General features: G+C 43.4%; 1 protein-coding gene and 1 long non-coding RNA gene across 9 annotated transcripts in view; one reads left to right on the top strand and one right to left on the bottom strand.

Moving 5' to 3' along the window:
- Positions 1 to 12,596, bottom strand: part of si:cabz01090165.1 (uncharacterized protein LOC100333421 homolog) — a 276,030-nt gene that overhangs the window by 241,689 nt on the left and 21,745 nt on the right. The window lies entirely within an intron of this gene.
- On the top strand, positions 9,639 to 10,891 carry LOC127536925 (uncharacterized). Of its 6 annotated transcripts, none has more exons than XR_007946155.1 (3): positions 9,639 to 9,927; positions 9,971 to 10,572; positions 10,616 to 10,891. It is a non-coding gene; the product is annotated as an uncharacterized LOC127536925 (long non-coding RNA). The 6 variants fall into 6 exon arrangements; XR_007946151.1 differs by having other exon boundaries at positions 9,639 to 10,056; positions 10,143 to 10,572; XR_007946150.1 differs by having other exon boundaries at positions 9,639 to 10,142; positions 10,186 to 10,572.

Genomic DNA, 12,596 nt, shown 5'->3' with positions numbered 1-12,596 from the left:
TTGCATCTTTTTAGGTCATTTCACATCTTTCTGTGGTCTTTTTTGCATTTTTTTTGTTGCTATTTTGCATCTTTTTAGGCCATTTTACATCTTCCAAGCTGTTATATCTCATGAAGTCTGATAAAAGCAGCTACGATGTCTTTAAAGTTGAGTCCAAACACGACTTTTCTAGGTGTGAACTGAAAATAGGCCGATAAATCCACTGTTTCCTTGTTTGTTTTTCTGCTACAAACTGCAGAAGAACAGCATCAGAAACGTCGGGAGCTTCGTCAATCAGGCTGACAGTCTTCATCCATCCGGCTCTGAGTCCTGCTGAGGAGGCGACGTTTTAGTTCACCTTCAGATCAGAAACGATTCTTTGATTTAAATCCGTCGATCCCTGCTGAGTTCTGCAGCTCAGACGGTTTGTCGACTTCACAGAAAGACGAGAGACGCAAATAGAAAAGACAAAGAAAACCCAAACGGCAACGACGAAGCAAAGACCGAGAGTGGAACCTGACTGACAAGTCTGATTTTAGCTGTTCTTTCTGCTGATTCATGCCTTTAAATGAACCATCTTTCTGCTGTGGATTCATAAAATAAACACATTTCTCTCAGATATTTTAACGTTTTCTAGAATTTCCAGGTGGTTTGCATCTTGGTGCTGATTTTCTGGTCATTTTCTGGTCGTTTTGCATCTTTTTCTGTGATGATTTTGTACCTTTTTGTGCTGATTTCACATATTGTTGTGGTGGTTTGCATCTTTTTGATGGTTTTGCATCTTTCTCAGTCATTTTACATCGTTTTTTTTAAAGGTTTTACATCTTATTGTGGTGATTTTACATCTTTTCTTGGTTGTTTTACATGTTTTCTGTTGATTTGCTTTTCCTTGAGATGGTTTAGAATCTTTTGTGGTGATTTTACGTCTTTCTGGAGACGTTGCATCGTTTTCTGATGGTTCTGCATTTTTCAGTGCAGATTTTACATCTTTTTAATGGTGAATTTGTAACTTTGTGTTTTGACTTTGTGCTATTTTGTGTTGATTTTGCATTTTTTCACGATGGCTTTTCATCTTTTTCTGCTGATTTTACGTCTTTTAATGATGGTTTTACACCTTCTGTGATAACTTTGCATCTTTCTGTGTTGGTTTCAGGCGTAAACTAACCGTGACGTCACCCGTTGGTTTCAACGCCGAGAAAATGAAGCCCGGATTTTGCTACTTCCTGGTCGCCGTTTTGGATTTTTTGGAGCCAGTGACGTAAAAAGCGTCATCAAACAGACTGGACCGGAGAGCAACTCGGGGCAGGACCAGTCTATGGGACTGTCCATCAAGTATAGCCACGCCCCCTGGCTCCGCCAACTTTAACGATTTATTTAAAATTCAGTATTGATTTATGTTAAGATCGGCCACCTGATCTCTCATTTTGACCATGAAAACTAACGGGAAAAAAATCCTGAGCTGTAGAACATCAGTCTATCAAATTTTATTTTCTCCAAAAATGAATTGGGGTCTATGGAGAAAAAGCTTCTTGGAGCCAACCCTAGCGGACGGCGGGATATTGTAAGTTTTTGACACTTCCGGGTTGGCTTCAATTCTGGAGCCAGATGCTACGTCCATCTTTATATACAGTCTATGGTTGGTTTTGACTGGTATTGTCATGATTTTGAAACTCTCTGGTGATTTAACATCTTTGTGTTGATTTTGCATCTTTCGTTGAATGTGTTGTTCTCCTGCAAATGGCCATTGTTGGTCATATTTAGCAGTGAAATTTGTCCAAAAACTAGCAGGTTCTTCATCTTGGTGTCTTTTTGTGGGGATTTTTTGGTCATTTTGTGGCATTTTTGCATCTTAGTGTGGTGATTTTTGTGGGCTTCGTGGTCATTTAGTCTGTTTTTGTGCTGATTTTGCATCTTTCAAGTGTGATTTTATGGGGATTTATGGGGATTTTGTGTCTTTTCCTTGTAGTTCTTCCATTTTTCGTGGTCATGTCATTTTTTTGTAGTCTTTCTACTAATTTGGCATGTGTAAGATGGTTTTGATGTTTTTGTGATACATTTGCGCCTTTATGGTGATTTTTTGTGGTTTTAAGAAGGTTTTGGATCTTTTTGTGATCATTTTGCATCCTTTAGTTGTAATTTTGTGCCGTTTTTGATCATTTTGTGTTTTTTCATGGTAGTTTTACATCTTTTGTATTGGTTTTGCGTCTTTTCGGAGACGTTTTACATCTCTTTTGTTGGTTTTTCATGTTTGTTGTGTTGATTTTGCATCTTTTTGTGGTGGTTTTGTATCTTTTTGAGATAATTTAGGACCTTAAGTGGTGATTTTGTGCTTTTTTTCTTTTTAATTTTTCATCTTTTCGGGATGGATTTGCAGCCTACTGTGGAGATGTTACGCCTCTTTATGCTAATTTTGCACCTTTTTGAGGTTTTTGCATCTTATTGTGTTCATTTTTCATATTTTGCTGATGGCATTGCATCTTTTGTGGTGGTTTTGTGTGACTTTGTGCTATCTTTTTGTCTTTATAGTGATTTCACATGTTTTTAAGAAGGTTTTGGATCTTTTTGTTGTGGTTTTGTGTCTTTTTCTGTTGATTTTGCATGTTTGGGTTGTGATCTTGTGTCTTTTTGTGAGTGTTTTGCGGTTCATTGTGTTGATTTTGTGCCTTTTTGTGTTGATTTGCATGTTATTGTCAGAATTTTGCACCTTTTTGTGGCTAACTTTCATGTTTTCGTGATAGTTGTGCGTCCTACTGTGGTGATTTTGTGCTTTTTCATGATGATTTTGCATCTTTTTGTGCTCATTTTGCGCCTCTGCGATAACTTTTCATTTTTTCATGATGACTTTGCATCTTTATGATAATTTTGCACCTCACTGTGGTGATTTTACAACTTTGTGTTGTGATTTTGCACCATTTTGTGGCTAAGTTGCATGTTTTCGCGGTGATTTTGAACCATTTTGTGCTGACTTTGTGCCGTTGTGGTGAGTTTGTGGCTAACTTGTGTTTTTGTGTAGATTTTGTGCCTTTGTGCGATCATTTTGCATCTTTTCATGATGATTTTGCATCTTTTTGTGGTGAATTTGCTCGTTTTTCTGGCTAACCTGGATCTTTTCGTGTTGGTTTTTGCCTTTTTTTGTGCCGTTCTCCTCCCTCTCCGTTAAATCTGGATGTTTTAGACGTTTTCTCTGGAATCTGCAGCAGGTTTGTGATAGAGGTCAGGAGTCTTGGGCCTCCCGCTGAGCTTAAAGACGCTCTGACGGTTTGGTTTCAGATTGTTCATTGAATCGTCATCTCGTCTGTAATTTAACAGCAGCGGGAATCTGACAAACCTCCAGCCGGCTGGTAAAAACCCAGAGAGAGGCCAGAGGATGTCGGCTTTCCTGCTGCTCCGATGATTTAAACTCAAACCAAACATTTGGTTTCAACGTTTTACATCCAGTTTTTAAATTCAGACGGGTTTCAATCAAAATATCTTCAATTATTCAACTAAACGGAGCCTCTTTGTGGTAAATTTGCATCTTTTCATTATGGTTTAATTGTAATTTTGGGTCATTTTGCATTGATTTTTGCACATTTCTGTGGTAATTTTGTATCGTTTTTCTCTGATTTTCCATCTTTTTGTGTTGATTTGTGCTTCTTTGTGGTAATTTGCATCTTTCGTGGCGATTTTGTACGGTTTCATGATAGTTCTGCATCTTATTGTGCCCTTTGTGTTGCAAAAAACGGAATGATTTCCTCCAAATGAAGCTAAAAGTCAAACCAACTCCACAGATTGTCCTGTCATCGTGAAGGAAACGACGTAAAACTTGTAGAAAAAACACCTTGAGGAGAACAAATTCATCACATAACGGACCGTTTCTGTTAATATCTGCTCTAATAATGGAACAACCAAATGACTTTTCCGTCTCTAATGGAGTCGTTCTGCTGGATTTGGTCCAGAAACAACATTTAGGTTTGAACGATGACAAGCTTCTGTGACCTTAAACGTTCAACGTCTCCATTAAACCTTAATAACACGGAGAGCGTCAGGCGGAGGAATGAAAGAAGTTGTGACTTAATGTATTTACGAGCTGCCAAACGAGTTAATTAACTGCGTTTCCTCATTATGTCGACAGAAAACAATCTGCTGCCGATTAGCTTTCCTCTAAAAACACATTTAGCGCCGCGGTTCAGGAGCAGAAACCCTCGGAGACGACGTTCAGCCGAAGCGTAACGAGGTTTTTACGATCGACGGGTTCAGGTGACGAAAAGACGGAGCTGCTGCTGGATGTTAGAGAGCAGAAGAAACAGGTTTAACTGAAACACAGCCAAGAAATATGTGTCAAAAACTGTCAAACTGAAGCTGTGATAAGTTTCAAGTCTTGTTGGACAATTGTTTTAGCAATTCAGCAACATTTTCATGTCGTTTTGAACATATTTTACGAGATTTTATCCGATTTTTGAGTAATTTTGACACATTTTAGGAAGTTTTGGCCAATTTTCGAGTCATTTTGTACAGGTTAAAATCCTTTTAGGCATTTTATAAAACCTTTCTTGGATAAATAAGCAAAGACTTTTCTCGTCTTTCTGATTTCTGTCGTTCTACAAACACTCCATCTCCCACCAGTGTCAAAAATGTCGCCTCATTTTCCTTAAAACTCCTAAAATTAAACTGACAATAGTTCTATCTCCTGAATATTTGCTGGATCTGTTTTCTGGGCTCCAGAATCGAAGATAATTCTCCGTTTTTCAGGGTTCCAGTGACATAAAACCATAAATCTGTTGGACACGTAGACGCTTTGACGTGTTTCAGCTCTTTTCTGTCTCCGTTTTAAATCTCTAATAAACATTTATCCACATAAAAACCCAGCGTTTTCCTGAAAAGTCCGTTCCTGGCACATTAAAGGGAATCTTCATCCACTCATTGACTGAATTAAGCCCCGCTGGACTTAATCTAATGAGATTAACGAGCATTTCTAATCCACAAACACTGCATCAACCTTTTCCACTAAACCAGCCTCCAGACACGACTTCCCGCTGTTCTGTTCTCAGGAAAACATCCAAACGCTGCTCTAAAAACCTGGTTTCTGCTGGAAACGTCTCACTTCAGCCACAAACTTCCTGTTCTGAGCAGAAGACCAGAGAAAAGACGACGTTTGATCTGAACAGGACTTCAGAAGCAACATGAAGGATTCATGGCTCAAGCGTCAGGAGCGAGCTCTGGACGGAAAGGAAACGTTTTATGTCTCGTTTATGTCGTTTTGTCTCGTTTTATGTTTTGTTTATGTCGTTTTGTGTCTCGTTTATGTCATTTTGTCTCGTTTTGTGTTCTGTTTATCTCGTTTTATGTCTCCTTTATGTCGTTTTGTCTCGTTTTATGTTTTGTTTATGTCATTTTGTGTCTCGTTTACATTGTTTCATCTCATTTTCATTTTTGTTTATGTTGTTTTGTGTCTCGTTTATTTCGTTTTGTCATTTTGTCTCATCCACGTTCTTTTGTCTCATTTTAATTGTTTTGTGTCTCATTTGTCATTTTGTCTCGTTTATGCCGTTTCGTCTCATTTTATGTCTCATTTTAGTTGTTTTGTGTCTCGTTTATGTCGTTTTGTCTCATTTTCTGTTTTTTTTATGTTGTTTTGTGTCTCGTTTATTTCGTTTTATGTCATTTTGTGTCTCATCCACGTCCTTCTGTCTCATTTTAGTTGTTTTGTGTCTCGTTTATGTCATTTTGTCTCGTTTTGTGTTCTGTTTATCTCGTTTTATGTCTCGTTTATGTCGTTTTGTCTCGTTTATGTTTTGTTTATGTCGTTTTGTGTCTCGTTTATGTCATTTTGTCTCGTTTTGTGTTCTGTTTATCTCGTTTTATGTCTCGTTTATGTCGTTTTGTCTCGTTTTATGTTTTGTTTATGTCATTTTGTGTCTCGTTTACGTTGTTTCATCTCATTTTCATTTTTGTTTATGTTGTTTTGTGTCTCGTTTATTTCGTTTTGTCATTTTGTCTCATCCACGTTCTTTTGTCTCATTTTAATTGTTTTGTGTCTCATTTGTCATTTTGTCTCATTTGTCATTTTGTCTCGTTTATGCCGTTTCGTCTCATTTTATGTCTCATTTTAGTTGTTTTGTGTCTCGTTTATGTCGTTTTGTCTCATTTTCTGTTTTTTTTATGTTGTTTTGTGTCTCGTTTATTTCGTTTTATGTCATTTTGTGTCTCATCCACGTCCTTCTGTCTCATTTTAGTTGTTTTGTGTCTCGTTTATGTCATTTTGTCTCGTTTTGTGTTCTGTTTATCTCGTTTTATGTCTCGTTTATGTCGTTTTGTCTCGTTTTATGTTTTGTTTATGTTGTTTTGTGTCTCGTTTACGTTGTTTCATCTCATTTTCATTTTTGTTTATGTTGTTTTGTCTCTCGTTTATTTCGTTTTATGTCATTTTATGTCTCATTCACGTTCTTTTGTCTCATTTTAATTGTTTTGTGTCTCATTTGTCATTTTGTCTCATTTGTCATTTTGTCTCGTTTATGCCGTTTCGTCTCATTTTATGTCTCATTTTAGTTGTTTTGTGTCTCGTTTATGTCGTTTTGTCTCATTTTCTGTTTTGTTTATGTTGCTTTGTGTCTCGTTTATTTCGTTTTATGTCATTTTGTGTCTCATCCACGTCCTTCTGTCTCATTTTAGTTGTTTTGTGTCTAGTTTATGTCGTTTTGTCTCGTTTTGTGTTCTGTTTATGTTGTTTTGTGTCTCGTTTACGTTGTTTCATCTCATTTTCTGTTTTGTTTATGTTGCTTTGTGTCTCGTTTATTTCGTTTTATGTCATTTTGTGTCTCATCCACATCCTTCTGTCTCATTTTAGTTGTTTTGTGTCTCGTTTATGTCGTTTTGTCTCGTTTTGTGTTCTGTTTATGTTGTTTTGTGTCTCGTTTACGTTGTTTCGTCTCATTTTCTGTTTTGTTTATGTTGCTTTGTGTCTCGTTTATTTCGTTTTATGTCATTTTGTGTCTCATCCACGTCCTTCTGTCTCATTTTAGTTGTTTTGTGTCTCGTTTATGTCGTTTTGTGTCTTGTTTTAGTCATTATCATGGCCACTGATCAGAAATACCTGATCAGATGTATTGATCTCTGAAACCAGATGCATGTTGACAACAAACAGCAGAAACTGTGTTGCTACAGGAAGACATGAAATGAGCTGAGCAGAAGCATGGGATGGCAAAAAAACAGCTGCACAGATCACATCAGATCAGACTTTAGTTCTAATTATTCCCCATAAACGACAGCTTTTTATGAGATATGTTCCTTTTCAGTTGTATTTTGCTGCATTTTTGTGACGTAAATCTGTAGATTTGTGTGAATTTAAAGCAAATAAAGTCCTGAATAAAAGTCAAACAGTCAGAATGTTTTCAGAAAATACAGGAAGTTTACAGATCAGATGTCGTTTTAACGGTTCGTGGATGAGTTTCACTGCAGCGGACGGACAGATAGGTGTTTGGACGTTCTTTCTGCAGCAGATATTTGTGCTTCCGCTGGAGCAGAAGTGGGATTTGTGTCTCATTAAACGTCCTGATTAAGCTGCTGCTGGACTCATTAGTCGGAGCTGAGCAGCGGCGTTCCCTCGATGAGCGTGGAATTAAGACGCTACGCCTCCGTTCTGACGGACCGTCACGTCCCACAGCTCCAGGTTCTTCTGCAGATGGTAGGGTCCAATCAGAGGAGCTTTTCCTGATCTGAAGGGTTTGAAAACAACCGCACTGTTCTGAGGACAGCAGAAGGTTCCTCAGAGGTCGCAGCAGAACCTTTAAAAACACTTGGTCTGAATTCAGAGCACGAAGCTGCAGAGCAAAGGGGAAGCTGAAGATCGATACGAGGAGCTTTGTTCTGACGAAGAAACACAAAGAATGAACCAGAGGAAGTCAGGAGGACAAGGATCTGCAGGAGGAACAAGACCCTTCAACCGAGAGGAGAACCGAGAGGAGAACCGAGAAGGAACGCTTTAACCGAGAGGAGAACCGAGAGGAGAACCGAGAAGGAACGCTTTAACTGGGAGGAGAACCGAGAAGGAACGCTTTAACCGAGAGGAGAACCGAGAGGAGAACCGAGAAGGAACGCTTTAACCGAGAGGAGAACCGAGAGGAGAACCGAGAGGAGAACCGAGAAGGAACGCTTTAACCGAGAGGAGAACCGAGAGGAGAACCAAGAAGGAGAACCAAGAAGGAACGCTTTAACCGAGAGGAGAACCGAGAGGAGAACCGAGAAGGAACGCTTTAACCGAGAGGAGAACCGAGAGGAGAACCGAGAGGAGAACCGAGAAGGAACGCTTTAACCGAGAGGAGAACCGAGAGGAGAACCGAGAAGGAACGCTTTAACTGGGAGGAGAACCGAGAGGAGAACCGAGAGGAGAACCGAGAAGGAGAACCGAGAAGGAGAACCGAGAAGGAACGCTTTAACCGAGAGGAGAACCGAGAGGAGAACCGAGAAGGAGAACCGAGAAGGAACGCTTTAACCGGGAGGAGAACCGAGAAGGAGAACCGAGAAGGAACGCTTTAACTGGGAGGAGAACCGAGAAGGAGAACCGAGAAGGAACGCTTTAACTGGGAGGAGAACCGAGAGGAGAACCGAGAGGAGAACCGAGAAGGAACGCTTTAACTGGGAGGAGAACCGAGAAGGAGAACCGAGAAGGAACGCTTTAACTGGGAGGAGAACCGAGAGGAGAACCGAGAGGAGAACCGAGAAGGAACGCTTTAACCGAGAGGAGAACCGAGAGGAGAACCGAGAGGAGAACCGAGAGGAGAACCGAGAAGGAACGCTTTAACCGGCTAACGATGAGACTTTCTTGGATCCTTGATTCTTTAACATTTAAGTCTTTTCCATTCTTCCTCATTGACTCCAGATGAGTCACAACAACCTGTTAGGTCTAATTTAGTCACATATTCCTTATTTTTTAGATGATTTCTGACACAAAAACCAACATTTAAATCTCTGCAAACACAACAGCTGCACAAAATCAGACTCAGAGCAGCAGTTTCAGTTGGTTTTAGTTGGTTTTCTACAAGTTTTAGTTGATTTAACTGTTTTCTGCAGGTTTTAATTGTTTTTTTGCAGGTTGTAGTTGGTCTTCTGAAGGTTTCAGTTGGTTTTCTATAGGTTATAGTTTGTTTTAGTTGGTTTTCTACAGGTCTTAGCTGGTTTTCTGTGGGTTTTAGTTGATTTTAGTTGGTTTTCTGCAGGTTGTAGCTGATTTTCTTCTGATTGTAGCTGTTTTTCTGCAGGTTTGTGTTCAGTTTTCCTGCAGACGGAGGTGAGTGTTGCTATAATGAGGTCAGACATCATCTCTATTTCTGCCCACCAGACGGATTATCACCAAATCTAACTGCAAACACAAAGATTCACCATCAGTCGATATTAAAACTATTAAATCTGTGGACGGTTCTGCAGCAGAAGGATGAAAGAAAAACATGTTCTGACGACATCCTCGGCAACGACGGATCTTTAACCTCCCGTAACGACGACGATGATGATGATGATGAAAGAGGGTCGGCTCTGCAATAACGCTGATGAGCTGCAGAGAGGCGAGGATGATGGAGGCCGAGAGGAGGTGATGGAGGGGTCAGGGAGGAAGTTAGAGGACGGAGGAGGAGGTGATGGAGGGGTCAGGGAGGAAGTTAGAGGACGGAGGGGGAGGTGATGGAGGGTCAGGGAGGAAGTTAGAGGACGGAGGAGGAGGTGATGGAGGGGTCAGGGAGGAAGTTAGAGGACGGAGGGGGAGGTGATGGAGGGGTCAGGGAGGAAGTTAGAGGACGGAGGAGGAGGTGATGGAGGGGTCAGGGAGGAAGTTAGAGGACGGAGGAGGAGGTGATGGAGGGGTCAGGGAGGAAGTTAGAGGACGGAGGGGGAGGTGATGGAGGGGTCAGGGAGGAAGTTAGAGGACGGAGGGGGAGGTGATGGAGGGGTCAGGGAGGAAGTTAGAGGACGGAGGAGGAGGTGATGGAGGGGTCAGGGAGGAAGTTAGAGGACGGAGGAGGAGGTGATGGAGGGGTCAGGGAGGAAGTTAGAGGACGGAGGGGGAGGTGATGGAGGGGTCAGGGAGGAAGTTAGAGGACGGAGGGGGAGGTGATGGAGGGGTCAGGGAGGAAGTTAGAGGACGGAGGGGGAGGTGATGGAGGGGTCAGGGAGGAAGTTAGAGGACGGAGGAGGAGGTGATGGAGGGGTCAGGGAGGAAGTTAGAGGACGGAGGAGGAGGTGATGGAGGGGTCAGGGAGGAAGTTAGAGGACGGAGGGGGAGGTGATGGAGGGGTCAGGGAGGAAGTTAGAGGACGGAGGAGGAGGTGATGGAGGGGTCAGGGAGGAAGTTAGAGGACGGAGGAGGAGGTGATGGAGGGGTCAGGGAGGAAGTTAGAGGACGGAGGGGGAGGTGATGGAGGGGTCAGGGAGGAAGTTAGAGGACGGAGGGGGAGGTGATGGAGGGGTCAGGGAGGAAGTTAGAGGACGGAGGGGGAGGTGATGGAGGGGTCAGGGAGGAAGTTAGAGGACGGAGGAGGAGGTGATGGAGGGGTCAGGGAGGAAGTTAGAGGACGGAGGAGGAGGTGATGGAGGGGTCAGGGAGGAAGTTAGAGGACGGAGGGGGAGGTGATGGAGGGGTCAGGGAAGAAGTTAGAGGACGGAGGGGGAGGTGATGGAGGGGTCAGGGAGGAAGTTAGAGGACGGAGGAGGAGGTGATGGAGGGGTCAGGGAGGAAGTTAGAGGACGGAGGAGGAGGTGATGGAGAGGAAGGACTGATGGATGGAGGTTTGACTGAATCTAACGGACATGAACCAGATAAAGAGGAAATCGCTAAATGTCAGATTTCTGTTCACATAAAGCTATAAACTATTAATTGTGATCAATAACTTTACTGATTTTGATCCAGAACTGAGATCCACCAACACTGTTCAACACTTAGAACCAGATAAAGATTAGAAAAGACAGAAAAATGTTCTGATTTTTACAGACTTTGTGGTTCATTTTAGGCACAAAAGCTCGATTTTCAAATACAATAAGACTGAGAAGCACCAAGAGTTCTAAAACTGCAGGTTTCAGTAGGGTTTCTGGAGGTTTTAGTTGGTTTTACTTGGTTTTACTTGGTTTTACTTGGTTTTACTTGGTTTTTGTCAGGGCCCTCTTCTTATCCCTCCCCACCTGGCATCCCAAACTAACCCCCCTCCCTTACCCTCTATCCTGTTTTCTCTCCCTGTCTGCTCTTTGGTCTCCCATCCATCCCTCTTCCCCTGTTTTTCCTTGCAGGACGACACCCGAGTAGAGCTCGGCTTCACAGCTGTCTCTACTCGGGTAATCAGTCTCCTCCTCGAGCCCCGGGCAGCTGGAAGAAATCACCCTGATCACTCACCTTGCAATAAATACCGGTTCAGCACTCCACACCCTGCCAGATTGTTGAAATATACTGCTCAGTCAGTTCACCTTCTAGCCTCCTGAAGTCTATTGTGTTTTTTGACGTTTTCTAACGTTCCTTCTCCTGCCCTCTTTCAGAACCCGCTGCCCGGGAGCCTCCCTGCCTGGAACCCTTACCCGAACCCCCCAACCCATTCGGCGCCAGTCCCCTACCCTTTCGGATTCCCTGTTCCGCCTGGACCCCCTCCTGAAACCCCTTTTCCCTCCCGGCTGCTGAAGCCGCAGCAGACGCCGCCTGCTCACGGCCCTCCGACTCACCTCCCGGAACATTACCGGCCAGACACCATCAGCACTCAGCCTCCCGGAGCCCCTTCTCAGAACTGCACCGACAAAAGCATCGTCCCCGCCTGACACGGATAACCCTTCAGTTCCCCCCGGATCATCAGAGAACTGCCTTCTGCCTCCTCCGCTGACTTCTAGCCCTGAAGTCTGGCCGCCAGGGATCCACTCCGTCATCCAAACGCTCCGGCTCCCGCCCGGACCACAGACCACCGCCGATCCCCGGCTCCGGACCCACCCGGCCACATTCCTCTGCTTCCGCATTCCCTGGTCCCTGCACTCTGGTTCCTGCTCTCACTTCACATTCATCCTCCCTCAATAAATCCTTGCAATCATTCCGGTTCTGGTAGTGGTGCTCTCTGTGTTGGTCTGCCCAGCCTAGCCCGTGACAGAACAATCTGGCCATAAACATGGACCCGGAGAGCCCGCTATCAGCACCGGACCAGTCATCCTCACCCGACATCATGCAGGCCGTCACCAGTCAGGGAAATCTACTAGGACAACATCACCAAACCCTCCGTGAGTTAACTGAAACCAACCAGCAGATGAATGCCCAACTCACCGCCTTGTCCAGCCAAATGGTCCAAGTAGCTTCAGCCCCGTCTCTCCTGAATCAGCATAGTCAAGCCCTGCAAGATTTAGCAGACACCACCCGCCATATGAATACCCAGATGAGTAATATTACAGCCCAGTTATCACAAGTAGCTTCCTCCCTTGTCCAGCTATCCACAGGTCGTAGCCCCCCAGTTATCCATTTCTCCCCCCCTCCAGATCGACGGCCCGCTGCTCCAGCTTCTCCTCCAGCCCGTGAACCTTTCATCCCCACTCCAGAACGTTATTCAGGAGACCAAGGAACCTGTCAAGAGTTCCTCATGCAGACGTCACTAGTATTTGCGATGCAACCGCTGACCTACAGCACAGATGAA

This window comes from Acanthochromis polyacanthus, chromosome 13 (genome assembly GCF_021347895.1).
Source record: "Acanthochromis polyacanthus isolate Apoly-LR-REF ecotype Palm Island chromosome 13, KAUST_Apoly_ChrSc, whole genome shotgun sequence".
Taxonomy (NCBI): Eukaryota; Metazoa; Chordata; class Actinopteri; family Pomacentridae; genus Acanthochromis; species Acanthochromis polyacanthus.
Note: the sequence above shows the minus strand (reverse complement) of the source record. Positions and strands in the feature narration are given on the sequence as shown.